The sequence below is a fragment of the Triticum aestivum genome, chromosome 1B (assembly GCF_018294505.1).
Source record: "Triticum aestivum cultivar Chinese Spring chromosome 1B, IWGSC CS RefSeq v2.1, whole genome shotgun sequence".
Classification (NCBI taxonomy): Eukaryota; Viridiplantae; Streptophyta; class Magnoliopsida; order Poales; family Poaceae; genus Triticum; species Triticum aestivum.
The window spans coordinates 346970107-346986021 of NC_057795.1; positions in this window are offsets into that span (position 1 = coordinate 346970107).

A 15915-nucleotide genomic window follows, 5' to 3' on the forward strand; every position below is an offset into this window, starting at 1 on the left:
CCTTGCCAAGGAGCCCAGGTTTCACAAGAAGACCAGGCACATCAAGCGTCGCTTCAACTCCATTCGTGAAAATGTTCAAGATGGAGACATAGATATTTGCAAAGTGCATACGGATCTGAATGACGCAGATCCATTGACTAAACCTCTTCCACGAGCAAAACATGATCAACACCAGAACTCTATGGGTGTTCGATTCATCACAATGTAACTAGATTATTGACTCTAGTGCAAGTGGGAGACTGTTGGAAATATGCCCTAGAGGCAATAATAAAATGGTTATTATTATATTTCCTTGTTCATGATACTTGTCTATTGTTCATGCTATAATTGTGTTATCCGGAAATCGTAATACATGTGTGAATACATAGACCACAATATGTCCCTAGCGAGCCTCTAGTTAACTAGCTCGTTGATCAATGGATGGTTACGGTTTCTTGACCATGACATTGGATGTCATTGATAACGGGATCACATCATTGGGAGAATGATGTGATGGACAAGACCCAATCCTAAGCATAGCACAAGATCGTGTAGTTCGTCTGCTAGAGCTTTTCTAATGTCAAATATCATTTCCTTAAACCATGAGATCGTGCAACTCCTGGATACTGTAGGAGTGCTTTGGGTGTACCAAACATCACAACGTAACTGGGTGGCCATAAAGGTACACTACAGGTATCTCCGAAAGTATCTGTTGGGTTGGCACAGATCGAGACTGGGATTTGTCACTCCGTATGACAGAGAGGTATCTCTGGGCCCACTCGGTAATGAATCATCATAATGAGCTCAATGTGACCAAGTGGTTGGTCACGGGATCATGCATTACGGTATGAGTAAAGTGACTTGCCGGTAACAAGATTGAACGAGGTATTGGGATACCGACGATCGAATCTCGGGCAAGCAACGTACCGATTGACAAAGGGAATTTTATATGGGATTACTTGAATCCTCGACGTCGTGGTTCATCCGATGAGATCATCGAGGAGCATGTGGGAGCCAACATGGGTATCCAGATCCCGCTGTTGGTTATTGACCGGAGAGTCATCTCGGTCATGTCCGCGTGTCTCCCGAACCCGTAGGGTCTACACACTTAAGGTTCGGTGACGCTAGGGTTGTAGAGATATTAGTATGCGGTAACCCAAAAGTTGTTCGGAGTCCCGGATGGGATCCTGGACGTCACGAGGAGTTCCAGAATGGTCCATAGGTAAAGATTTGTCTATGGGAAGTCCAGTTTCAGCCACCGGGAAAGTTCGGGGGTCGCCGGTATTGTACCGGGACCACCGGAAGGGTTCCGGGGGTCCACCGGGTGGGGCCACCTATCCCGGAAGGGCCCATGGGCTGAAGTGGGAAGGGAACCAGCCCCTGGTGGGCTGGTGCGCCCCCCATGGGCCTCCCCTTGTGCCCAGGGTTGGAAACCCTAAGGGTGGGGGCGCCCCACCTGACTTGGGGGGCAAGTCCCCCCCCCTTGGCCGCCGCCCCCCTTGAGATTGGATCTCTAGGGGGCCTCCGCCCCCCCCCCAGGGCCCCTATATAAAGAGGGGGGAGGGAGGGTTGCGCACCCAAGCCCCTGGCGCCTCCCTCTCCCCCCGTGACACCTCTCCCTCTCGCTGAGCTTGACGAAGCCCTGTCGAGATCCCCGCTGCTTCCACCACCACGCCGTCGTGCTAGATCTCCATCAACCTCTCCTCCCCTTTTGCTGGATCAAGAAGGAGGAGACGTCTCTCCCAACCGTACGTGTGTTGAACGCGGAGGTGTCGTCCGTTCGGCGCTAGGATCATCGGTGATTTGGATCACGACGAGTACGACTCCATCAACCCCGTTCTCTTGAACGCTTCCGTTCGTGATCTACAAGGGTATGTGGATGCACTCCTCTCTCTCATTGCTATATGACTCCATAGATTGATCTTGGTGATGCATAGAAAATTTTTATTTTCTGCAACGATCCCCAACAGATGACATTATTACTACTTTACTTTATGCTAGTCTGCACTCTTCTAATGCTGTAAGACCGCTGAAGGTACTGAAGATGCTAGTCTTCAATAGGACTAGGCTCTCCCCTCTATTCTGGCATTTCTGCAGCCCAGTCCACATATACAACCTTCCTTTGATAATGTTGCATATTTAGTGTAGATCCTTGCTTGCTGAGTACTTCAAATGAGTACTCACGTTTGCTTTGCTTTCCTTTTTTCCCCATATTTGTTTGATGCAACCAGATGACGGAGCCCCTGAGACCGCTGCCACCGCCGATGACTACTACTACCCCGAGGGTGCCTACTATTACGTGATGGACACCGATGACTAGGAGTAGTTAGGAGGCTGCCAGGAAAGAGGCCTTCCCTTTTCAATTGATGTTGCTTTTGTGCTAGCCTTCTTAAGGCAAACTTGTTTAACTCATGTCTGTACTCAGATAATGTTGCTTCCGCTGAGTCTTTTGTATTCGAGCTTATGTATTCGAGCCCTCGAGGCCCCTGGCTTGTAATATAAAGCTTGCATTATTTTAACTTGTGTCTAGAGTTGTGTTGTGATATCTTCCCATGAGTACCTGATCTTGATCGTACATATTTGCGTGTATGAATAGTGTACGATTGAATCGGGGGCGTCACATCTTGAGGATGGTAGTCTTCTCCAAGATGGAGGTCTTGAAATCCACAGGTGGATCCTCTCCTAAGAGTCCTTGATCTCCAATGGAGTGGTAGAAGGAGAAAAGCTCACAAATATCTCACATAATACTTTGCTAACCCTAAACATAACCCTAGGTTCGAACTATATAGGCTTGGGTAGGTAGGGCATGAAGTGGAGGCCCAACAGCCCTCTCAACTGGTCATCCTGGAGGGCCCGTGCGCACGGGCCACGGGGTAAGTTGGGCCCGTGCGCACGGGGGTCCCGTGTGCATGGTACACGCCCGTGCGCACGGGGTGTGATGTCTGCTAGAACTACGCCGGTATTTCCCCAAAGAGGAAGAGATGATGTAGTATAGCGACGGTACGTATTTCCCTTAGTGATGAGACAAAGGTTATCGAACTAGTAGGTGAACCTCCTCACACCACGTAAATAGCACCTGCACACAAATAAAAAATACTTGCAACCCGACGTGTTAAAGGGGTTGTCAATCCCTTTCGGGTACGGCGCCTCAAGATAGGCAAATAACGTGAGGTAAAAGTGGTAGATAGGATAAATAGATCACGGGACAAATAAATTGCAGCAAGGTATTTTTGTATTTTTGGTTTAATAGATCTGAAAATAAATGCAAAGGAAAATAGATCGCAAAGACAAATATGATGAAAAGAGACCTGGGGGTCGTAGGTTTCACTAGTGGCTTCTCTCGAGAAAAGTAGTAAACGGTGGGAAAACAATTACTGTTGGAAATTGATAGAACTTCAAATAATCATGACGATATCCAGGCACTGATCATTATATAGGCATCACGTCCAAGATTAGTAGACCGACTCCTGCCTACATCTACTACTATTACTCCATACATCGACCGCTATCCAGCATGCATCTAGTGTATTAAGTTCATGGAGAAACGGAGTAATGCAATAAGAACGATGACATGATGTAGACAAGATCTATCTATGTAGAGATAGACCCCATTGTTTTATCCTTAGTAGCAACGGTACATATGTGTCATTTCCCCTTCTGTCATTGGGATCAAGCACCGTAAGATCGAACCCACTACAAAGCACCTCTTCCCATTGCAAGATAAATAGATCAAGTTGGCCAAACAAAACCCAAATATCGGAGAAGAAATATGAGGCTATAAGCAATCATGCATATAAGAGATCCAATAAGACTCAAATAACTTTCATGGATAAAAACATAGATCTAACCATAAACTCAAAGTTCATCGGATACCAACAAACACACCGCAAAAAGGCTTACATCGTCTGGATTTCCAAGAGACCATTGTATTTATAATCAAAAGATAGAGAGAGAGAGAGAGAGAGAGAGAGGAAGCCATCTAGCTATGAACTATGGACCCGTAGGTCTACAAAGAATTGCTCATGCATCATTGGAGAGGCACCAATGGAAGTGGTGAACCCTTCCGTGATGGTGTCTAGATTGGATCTGGTGGTTCTGGACTCTGCGGCGACTGGAATTGATTTTCGTCACCTCCCCTAGGGTTTCTGGAATATTGGGGTATTTATAGAGCAAAGAGGCGGTTCAAGGGGCACCCGAGGTGAGCACAACCCACCAGGGCACGCCTGGGCCTCCTGGCATTCCCTAGTGGGTGCTGCCCCCCCTCGAGGCACCCCCCAGGTGCTTCCTTGGCCCACTGGATGTCTTCTGGCCCAAAAAAATCCTCAAGAAGTTTCGCTGTGTTTGGACTATAAAATCCCCAATATTCCAATATCCTTCAGGGTAGCCCTAGATCAGAAGTTCCACCGCTGCAAGGCCTCTGTATCCATGAGATCCAATCTAGACCCCGTTTCGGCACCCTGTCGGAGGGGGGAATCATCACCGGTGGCCATCTTCATCATCCGGGCGGCCACCACGATGAGGAGGGAGTAGTCCACCCTCGGGGCTGAGGGTTTGTACAAGTAGCTATGTGTTTAATCTCTCTCTCTCTCGTGTTCTTGAGATGTCACGATCTTGATGTATCGCGGGCTTTGTTAATATAGTCGGATCATATGGTGTTTTCCCCTCTCTATCTTGTTGTGATGAATTGAGTTTTTCCCTTTGAGATTTCGTTGTTATCGGATTGAATACTTTTATGGATTTGAAAACACTTGATATATGTCTTGCAATTGAATACTCGTGGTGACAATGGGGTATTGTATTCATTCACCTGATATATGTTTTGGCACTCAACTCGCAGATTCCCAAGGTGACATTAGGGTAATATATGCATAGGGGTTGATGCACGTTCTTGTCTCTGTTTCTCCGGTAGAAATCTTGGGGCACTCTTTGAAGTTCTTTGTGTTGGATTGAATATTATAAATCTGAATTTGCTTTGGTGTTATATTAGTACGAACTCTAGGATAGATCGAACGGAAAGAATAGCTTTGTGTTATTTTAGTACGAACTCTTGAATAGATCGAACGAAAAGAATAGCTTTGAGGTGGTTTCGTACCCTACAAACAATTCCGTCTTATGTTCTCCGCTAGATAGTAACTTTGGAGTGATTCTTCATCGCACTTCAAGGGATGGTTATATGATCCAACTATGTTAGCATTGTTGAGAGATTGCACTAGTGAAAGTATGCACCCTAGGCCTCATTTTCCATTATTGCAATACCGTTTGTGCTCCATTTTATCATTTACTACCTTGTTGTTTTTTATTGTTCGCACTACAAAAACTCATATCTACTATCCATACTACACTTTTATCACCATCTCTTCGCCGAACTAGTGCACCTATACAATTTGCTATTGTATTGGGTGTGTTAGGTACACAAGAGATTTCTTGTATTTGATTGCAGGGTTGCTTGAGAGAGACTATCTTCATCCTACGCCTCCCACGGATTGATAAACCTTAGGTCATCCACTTGAGGGAAAATTGCTACTGTCCTACAACACTCTGCGCTTGGAGGCCCAACACGTGTCTACAAGAATAAAGTTGTGTAGTAGACATCAATCCCCAAGCTTAATTCCTGCTCGTCCTCGAGTAGGTAAATGATAAAAATAGAATTTTCGATGTGGAATGTTGCCTAACATATTCATCACATTTCTTTTCTTCATAGCATGGACATTTGGACTTTTATATGATTCAAAGCAATAGTCTAGTTTTGACATGAAGACTTTAATACTCAAGCATACCAACAAGCAACCATGTCTTTCAAAATATCAACACTAAAGCAAGTTATCCCTAGCCCATTATGCTCAATCATTGATCCTTCATGAAACACACTCGAATATTAGCTACACCCAATGCTCAAATATGATCATACTTCCCCTTAGTTGGTGCTTTATAAGAGAAGATGGAGACTCAAATTCAAAATAAAAATTGCATTGGAAGTAGGGATTTGTAGAGGTGCTAGAACTCAAAGCTTAAATTGAGAGATAAAAATATTTTTGAGAGGCATACTTTTCCCACCAACGAAAACAACTTAGAGATCTCAACACTTTCCATGCTAGATACATCATAGGAAGTTCCCAAACAGAAAATAAAGTTTATTCCTTTTTCCACCATTACTTTCACTTTCCATGGCTAGCCGAATCCACGGTTGCCCTCCATACCAACACTTCCCAAGGAATTTATTATTTGAAAAATAAAGTAAATTCATTTTTCATTCCAGGACTAGGCATCCCTAATACCTTTGCCGTACTCTCGTGCAATGACAAGTGAATAAACACTCATCGTGAGAATAACACATCTAGCATGAAAAATATTGGTCACCCTTCACCGGCTCGTGAGCGGTAGAGCACATAAAAGAGAAATTTATTTTGAAAATTATAGATGGCACATGCAAATTTGCTTAGAACGGCATGAAAATACCGCATGTAGGTAGGTATAGTGGACTCATAAGGCAAAACTAGTTTAAAGGGTTTTGGATGCACAAGTAGTGATCATACTTAGTGCAAAATGAAGGCTGGCAACAAGAGAAGCGACCAACCAAAAAGCAAAAAATCTCATACCCAAGCATTAAGCATAAGTAACACCGAATAATGCACCATAAGTAGGATATAAATTTCATTGCATAACTATTGACTTTTGTGCTTGCATAGGGAATCACAAACCTTAACATCAGCATTCTTACTAAAGCACAATTACTCATCAACATGACTCACATATCATATTGTCATATCTCAAAACCATTACTAAGAATCAAGTTTATTTTTTCCAATGGTCTTCATGAAAGTTTTTATTATATCCTCCTTGGATATCTATCACTTTGGGGCTATTTTTATATGTTGCTTTTGATAAGCTCAAACGAATATAAGTGAAGAACATGAGCATAATTTTTCTTTCTCTCAAAATAATCTAAGTGAAGCAAGAGAGAATTTCTGGAAATTTTACTAACTCCCAAATAAATCTAAGTGAAGCATGAGAGCATTTCTTCAAAAATAACAAAGCACACCGTGCTCAAAAACATATAAGTGAAGCACTAGAGCAAATCCATGGCTCTAAAAATTTAAGTGAAGCATGGGAGCATGCATAACATAATTTTTGGCTATCTCAAAAGGGTGTGTTCAGCAAGGATTCAAGATTTAGAACACAAAGCAAAACAAGCAAAGACTCATATCATACAAGACGCTCCAAGCAAAACTCATATATTGTGACGAATAAAAATATAGCTTCAAGTAAAATACCGATGGTTGTTAGAAGAAAGCGGGGATGCCACTCGGGGGCATGTCCAAGCTTAGTTGCTTGCTACTTCTTTGAATATTATCTTGGGGTGCCTCGGGCATCCCCAAGCTTAGTCTTTTGCTAATCCTTATTCCTTCATCCGTCGTAAGATCACCCAAAACTTGAAAACTTCAATCACACAAAACTCAACAAAACCTCCGTGAGATCCGTTAGTATAAGAAAGCAAACCACTACTATAAGTACTGTTGCAAACCTATTCTTATTTTGTTTTTGCATCATATTTACTGTATTCCAACTTTTCTATGGCAAAAACTCATCAAAGAAAACCATAGAATCATCAAAACAAGCACACAACGCAAAGAAAACAGAATCTGTCAAAAACAGAACAGTCTGTAGCAATCTGAATATTTCGAATACTTATGTAACTCCAAAAATTCTGAAATAAATTGGTGGACGTGAGAAATTTATCTATTAATCTTCTTAAAAAAGAATCAACTCAAAATCAATCTTCTGTTAAAAATGACAAATAATCTCGTGAGCGCAAAAGTTTCTGTTTTTCAGCAAGATCAAATCAACTTTTACCCAAATCTTCCCAAAGGCCTTGCTTGGCACAAACACTAATTTAAACCACAAAAACACATCTAACCAGAGGTATGATCGGGTATTTTATTTAAAACAGCAATAAAACCAAAAAGCAAAAAGATATAAGTTGGGTTGCCTCCCAACGAGCGCTATCATTTTACGCCCCTAGCCAGGCATAAAGTTTTATTGATGCTCACACGAAATATAAGAATTGAAGCACAAAGAGAGCATCATAAAACATGTGACAAAAACACTTAAGTATAACATACTTCCTATGCATAGGAATTTTATAGGAAAAAAATTTAGCAAGACAAGCAAGATCTAGCATATGCAAGGAAGAAGAAAGAAACAATAGCAGTCTCAACATGAAGAGAGGTAACTTAGTAACATGAAGATTTCCACAACCATATTTCCCTCTCTCATAATAATTATATGTGGGATCATATTCAAATTCAGCAATATAACTATCACATAACATATTTTCTACATGATCCACATGGATGCAAAGTTGACACTCTTCCAAAATAGTGGGATTCTCATCAAATAAAGTCATGACCTCTCCAAACCCACTTTTATTAAAAAAAATCATAAGATTTAACACTCTCCAAATATGTGGGATTATTTTTAGCTAAATTTGACAATCTTCCAAACCCAATTTCAATATTATTGCAAACATATTCATCGTGAGGCTTAAATAAATTTTCAAGATCATAAGAACAATCACCCCAATCATGATCATTGCAACAAGTAGTGGACATAGCAAAATTAGCATCCCCAAGCTTGAGGCTTTGCATATTATTAGAACAATTGACATTAATAGAATTTATAGTAAAATCATTACAATCATGCTTCTCATTCAAGGAGCTATCATGAATCACTTCATAAATTTCTTCATCACAATTTTCAAATTCACGAATCTCAAGCAAAACTTCATAAAGATAATCTAGTGCACTCAAATCCCTAGCAATTGGTTCATCATAACTGGATCTTTTGAAAAGATTAGCAAGTGGATGAGGATCCATATCAAAAAGATATTTTAGCAAGCAAATATGCAAGCAAATAGAAGGCACATGGCAACACAAGCAAACATTAGATCTGAAGAAAAACAACGAACGAAAAAGAGGGCGAATAAGAAGGCAATTTTTTGTGAAGTGGGGGAGATGAAAATGAGAGGCAAATGGAAAATAATGTAAATTGCAAGGAGATGAGATTTGTGATTAGGAACCTGGTTGATGTTGAAGATCCTCCCCGGCAACGATGCTAGAAATTCCTTTTGATGTCTGCTAGAACTACGTCGGTATTTCCCCAAAGAGGAAGGGATGATGCAGTATAGCACCGGTAGGTATTTCCCTTAGTGATGAGACCAAGGTTATCGAACCAGTAAGAGAACCTCCTCACACCACGTAAATAGTACCTGCACACAAATAACAAGTACTCGCAACCGTGTTAAAGGGGTTGTCAATCCCTTTCGGGTACGGCGCCTCAAGATAGGCAAATAACGTGAGGTAAAAGTGGTAGATAGGATAAATAGATCGCGGAACAAATAAATTGCAGCAAGGTATTTTTGTATTTTTGGTTTAATAGATCTGAAAATAAATACAAAGGAAAATATATCGCAAAGGCAAATATGATGAAAAGAGACCTGGGGCCCGTAGGTTTCACTAGTGGCTTCTCTCGAGAAAAATAGCAAACGGTGGGAAAATAATTACTGTTGGGCAATTGGTAGAACTTCAAATAATCATGACGATATCCAGGCAATGATCATTATATAGGCATCACGTCCAAGATTAGTAGACCGACTCCTGCATGCATCTACTACTATTACTCCACGCATCGACCGCTATCCAGCATGCATCTAGTGTATTAAGTTCATGGAGAAACGGAGTAATGCAATAAGAACGATGACATGATGTAGACAAGATCTATCTATGTAGAGATAGACCCCATCATTTTATCCTTAGTAGCAATGATACATACGTGTCGTTTCCCCTTCTGTCACTGGGATCAAGCACCGTAAGATCGAACCAACTACAAAGCACCTCTTCCCATTGCAAGATAAATAGATCTAGTTGGCCGAACAAAACCCAAATATCATAGAAGAAATACGAGGCTATAAGCAATCATGCATATAAGAGATCAAAGAAGACTCAAATAACTTTCATTGATAAAAACATAGATCTGACCATAAACTCAAAGTTCATCGGTTCCCAACAAACACACCGCAAAAAGGCTTACATCATATGGATCTCCAAGAGACCATTGTATTGATAATCAAAAGAGAGAGAGAGGAAGCCATCTAGCTACTAACTATGGACCCATAGGTCTACAAAGAACTACTCACGCGTCATCGGAGAGGCACCAATGGAAGTGGTGAACCCCTCTGTGATGGTGTCTAGATTGGATCTGGTGGTACTGGACTCAGCGGCGGCTGGAATCGACTTTTGTCGCCTCCCCTAGGGCTTCTGTAATATTGGGGTATTCATAGAGCAAAGAGGTTGTTCAGGGGGCACCCGAGGTGGGCACAACCCACCAAGGCGCACCTGGGCCTCCTAGCGCACCCTGGTGGGTGCTGCCCCCCTCGAGGCACCCCCCAGGTGCTTCCTTGACCCAATGGATGTCTTCTGGCCCAAACAAAATCCTCAAGAAGTTTCGTTGTGTTCGGACTCCGTTTGATATTGATTTCCTGCAATGTAAAAAATGCAGAAAACAGCAACTGGCACTGGGCACTATGTTAATAGGTTAGTACCAAAAAAATGATATAAAATGACTATAAAATTATTGTAAAACGTCCAAGAATGATAATATAACAACATGGAACAATCAAAAATTGTACCCTCAAATAGTCTCTATTTATTCTGCAACTCTTGTTTCGAGTTACTAATCTTAGCAACCGAACAAGTATCAAATACCCATGGGTTACTATGAGCACTAGTAAGGTACACATCAATAACATGTATATCAAATATACCTTTGTTCACTTTGCCATCCTTCTTATCCACCAAATATTTGGGGTAGTTCCGCTTCCAGTGACCATTTCCTTTGCGGTAGAAGCACTCAGTTTCAGGCTTAGGTCCAGCTTTGGGTTTCTTCACGGGAGTGACAACTTACTTGGCATTCTTCTTGAAGTTCCCTTTCCCTTTGCCCTTTTCTTGAAACTAGTGATCTTGTTTAATCATCAACACTTGATGCTTTTTCTTTATTTCTACCTTCGTCGATTTCAGCATCACAAAGAGCTCAGGAATCGCTTTTGTCATCCCTTGCATATTATAGTTCATCACGAAGTTCCAGTAACTTGGTGATGATGACTAGAGAACTTTGTCAATCACTATCTTATCTGGAAGATTAACTCCCACTTGATTGAAGCGATTGTAGTACCCAGACTTTCTGAGCATATGATCACTAGCTGAGCTATTCTCCTCCATCTTTTAGGCGAAGTACTTGTTAGAGGTCTCATACCTCTCGACATGGGCATGAGTCTGAAATACCAATTTCAGCTCTTGGAACATCTCATATGCTTTGTGGCGTTCAAAAGGTTTTGGAAGTCCCGGTTCTAAGCCGTAAAGCATGGTGCACTAAACTATCAAGTAGTCATCATATTGAGCTAGCCAAACGTTCATAACGTCTACATCTGCTCCTGCAATAGGTCTGTCACCTAGCAGTGCATCAAGGACATAATTCTTCTGTGCAGCAATGAGGATAAACCTCAGATCATGGACCCAGTCCGCATTGTTGCTACTAGCATCTTTCAACTTAGTTTTCTTTAGGAACATATCAAAAAAACATAGGGAAGCTACAACGCGAGCTATAAATCTACAACATAATTTGCAAATACTATCAGGACTAAGTTCATGATAAATTAAGTTCAATTAATCATATAACTTACGAACTCCCACTTAGATAGACATCCCTCAAGTCATCTAAATGATATGTGATCCAAATCAACTAGACCATGTCCTATCATCACGTGAGATGGAGTAGTCATCAATGGTGAACATCACTATGTTGATCATATCTACTATATGATTCACATTCGACCTTTCGGTCTCCAGTGTTCCGAGGCCATATCTCTATTAACTAGGCTCGTCAAGTTTAACCCGAGTATTACGTCTGTGCAAAACTGGCTTGCACCCGTTGTATTTGAACGTAGAGCTTATCACACCCGATCATCACGTGGTGTCTCAGCATGAAGAACTTTCGCAACGGTGCATACTCGGGGAGAACACTTATACCTTGAAATTTTAGTAAGGGATCATCTTATAATGCTACCGTTGTACTAAGCAAAATAAGATGCATAAAGATAAATATCACATGCAATCATAATATGTGACATGATATGGCCATCATCATCTTGTGCTTTTGATCTCCACCATCGAAGCAATGTCATGATCTCCATCGTCACCGGCTTGACACCTTGATCTCCATCGTAGCGTTATGGTCGTCTCGCCAATCATTGCTTATATGACTATCGCTACCGCTTAGTGATAAAGTAAAGCAATTACATAGCGTTTGTATTTCATACAATAAAGCGACAACTATATGGCTCCTTCCAGTTGCCAATAACTTTTACAAAACATGATCATCTCATACAACAATCTTTGTATCACACCATGTCTTGACCATATCACATCACAACATGCCCTGCAAAAACAAGTTAGACGTACTCTACTTTGTTTGTTGCAAGTTTTACGTGGCTACTACGGGCTTCTAGCATGAACCGTACATACCTACGACACAAAAACCACAACGATGATTTATCAAGTTTGCTGTTTTAACCTTCACAAGGACCGGCCGCAGTCAAATTTGATTCAACTAAAGTTGGAGAAACAAACACCCGCCAGCCACCTTTATGCAAAACTAGTTGCATGTCTATTGGTGGAACCGGTCTCATGAATGTGGTCATGTAAGGTTGGTCCGGGCCGCTTTATCCAACAATACCGCTGAATCAAAATAAGACATTGGTGGTAAGTAGTATGACGATCACCGCCCACAACTCTTTGTGTTCTACTCGTGCATATCATCTACGCATAAACCTGGCTCTCACACAACTATTGGGAAACGTAGCATGCAATTTCAAAAATATTCCTACGCTCACGCAAGATCTATCTAGGAGATGCATAGCAACGAGAGGGGGAGAGTGTGTCCATGTACCCTTGTATACCGAAAGTGGAAGCTTAACTTAACGCACTTTATGTAGTCAAACGTCTTCTTGAGTCAACCGATCAAGTGCCGAACGTACGGCACCTCCGAGTTCTGCACACGTTCAGCTCGACGACGTCCCTTGAACTCTTGATCCAGCAGAGTGTCGATGAGTTCCGTTGGCATGATGGCGTGATGATGGTGTTGGTGATGTGATCCACACAGGGCTTCGCCTAAGCACTACGATGATACTATCGGAGGAGTAAACGGTGGAGGGGGCACCGCACATGGCTAAAAGAATAAATGTTGTGCCTCTGGGGTACCCCCCCCCCCGCCCCCGTATATAAAGGAGGAGGGGAGGAGGTGGCCGGCCTAGAGGGGCACGCCATGGGGGGAGTCCTACTTGGACTCCCAGTCCTAGTAGGATTCCCCTTTCCTATTCTGGAATGGCAAAGGGGGGAAGGGAGAGGGAGTAGGAGAGGGAAAGTGGGGCGCCACCCCCTCCCCTGGTCCAATTCGGACTCCCATGGGGGGGCACCCCTTGTGTGCTGTCGCCTCTCTCTCCCATGGCCCATGTTGGCCCATTACTTCCCCGGGGGGGGGGGGTCCGGTAACCTCCCGGTACTCCGAAAATTATCTGAAACTTCATGAAACCATTCCGGTGTCCGAATGTAACGTACCAATATATCAATCTTTACCTCTCAACCATTTCGAGACTCCTAGTCATGTTCGTGATCTCATCCGGAACTCCGAACAACCTTCGGTCAACAAAACACATAACTCATATAATACCAATCGTCATCGAACGTTAAGCATGCGGACCCTATGGGTTCGAGAACTATGTAGACATGACCAAGACACCTCTCTGGTCAATAACCAATAGCGGAACCTAGATGCTCATATTGGTTCCCACATATTCTACGAAGATCTTTATCGGTCGAACCGCAATGTCAATATAGTTATTCCCTTTGTCACCGGTATGTTACTTGCCCGAGATTCGATCGTCGGTATCTTCATACCTAGTTCAGTCTTGTTACCGGCAAGTCTCTTTACTCGTTTCGTAGTGCATTATCCCGTAACTAACTCATTAGTCACATTGCTTGCAAGGCTTCATACGATGTGCATTACCGAGAGGGCCCAGAGATACCTCTCCGATACTCGGAGTGACAAATCCTAATCTCGATCTATGCCAACCCAACAAACACCTTTGGAGATGCCTATAGAGCATCTTTATAATCACCCAGTTACCTTGTGACATTTGATAACACATAAGGCATTCCTCCGGTGTCCGGGAGTTGCATAATCTCATAGTCGGAGGAATATATATTTGACACGAAGAAAGCAGTAGCAATAAAACTGAATGATCATTATGCTAAGCTAACGGATGGGTCTTGTCCATCACATCATTCCACTAATGATGTGATCACATTATCAAATGACAACTCATGTCCATGGCTATGAAACTTAACCATCTTTGATCAACGAGCTAGTCTAGTAGAGGCATACTAGGGACACATTGTTTTGTCTATGTATTCACACATGTATCAAGTTTCTGGTTAATACAATTCTAGCATGAATAATAGACATTTATCATGATATAAGGACATATAAAATAACAACTTTATTATTGCCTCTAGGGCATATTTTCTTCAACTTCCTGTCCAACTACTGGTTGACTCGTTCTTCTTCCTTGGTGACTTGGGTTGCTTCTGCTTGGACTTGGTGGTGCTCCTCAGCTGCTTGGAAGGGTCCCTCTTCGTACCTAATGAGGCATAGAGTATTTTGATGAGGTAGAAACCAAGTTCCATTTGTATCCATATGCATGTCAAGAAGGAGTTCACCTCGGTTTTCATTGCATGTGGTCTAGCTCTTGTCATGGGTCCACGTGGTGCTTGATGTGTTGGTGTAGAGTTGATGTCTACTACACAACCTTCTTCTTGTAGACGTTGTTGGGCTTGCAAGTGCACAGGTTTGTAGGATAGTAGCAAATTTCCCTCAAGTGGATGACCTAAGGTTTATCAATCCGTAGGAGGCGTAGGATGAAGATGGTCTCTCTCAAGCAACCCTGCAACCAAATAACAGAGAGTCTCTTATGTCCCCAACACACCCAATACAATGGCAAATTGTATAGGTGCACTAGTTCGGCGAAGAGATGGTGATACAAGTGCAATATGGATGGTAGATATAGGTTTTTGTAATCTGAAATAATAAAAATAGCAAGGTAACTAATGATAAAAGTGAGTGTAAACGGTATTGCAATGATAGGAAACAAGGCCTAGGGTTCATACTTTCACTAGTGCAAGTTCTCTCAACAATAATAACATAGATAGATCATATAACAAGCCCTCAACATGCAACAAAGAGTCACTCCGAAGCCACTAATAGCGGAGAACAAACGTAGAGATTATGGTAGGGTACGAAACCACCTCAAAGTTATTCTTTCGGATCAATCTATAAAAGAGTTCGTACTAGAATAACACCTTAAGACACAAATCAACCAAAACCCTAATGTCACCTAGATACTCCATTGTCACCTCAAGTATCCGTGGGCATGATTATACGATATGCATCACACAATCTCAGATTCATCCATCCAACACAAAGTACTTCAAAGAGTGCCCCAAAGTTTCTATCGGAGAGTCAAGAACGTGTGTCAACCCCTAAGCATAGGTTCCCAATGTCACGAAACCCGCAAGTTGATCACCAAAACATACATCAAGTGGCACATGATATCCCATTGTCACCACAGATAATCACGGCAAGACATACATCAAGTGTTATCATAAAAGACTCAATCCGATAAGATAACTTCAAAGGGGAAACTCAATTCATCACAAGAGAGTAGAGGGGGAGAAACATCATAAGATCCAACTACAATAACATAGCTCGGGATACATCAAGATCGTGCCATAGAGGGAACACAAGAGAGAGAGATCAAACACATAGCTA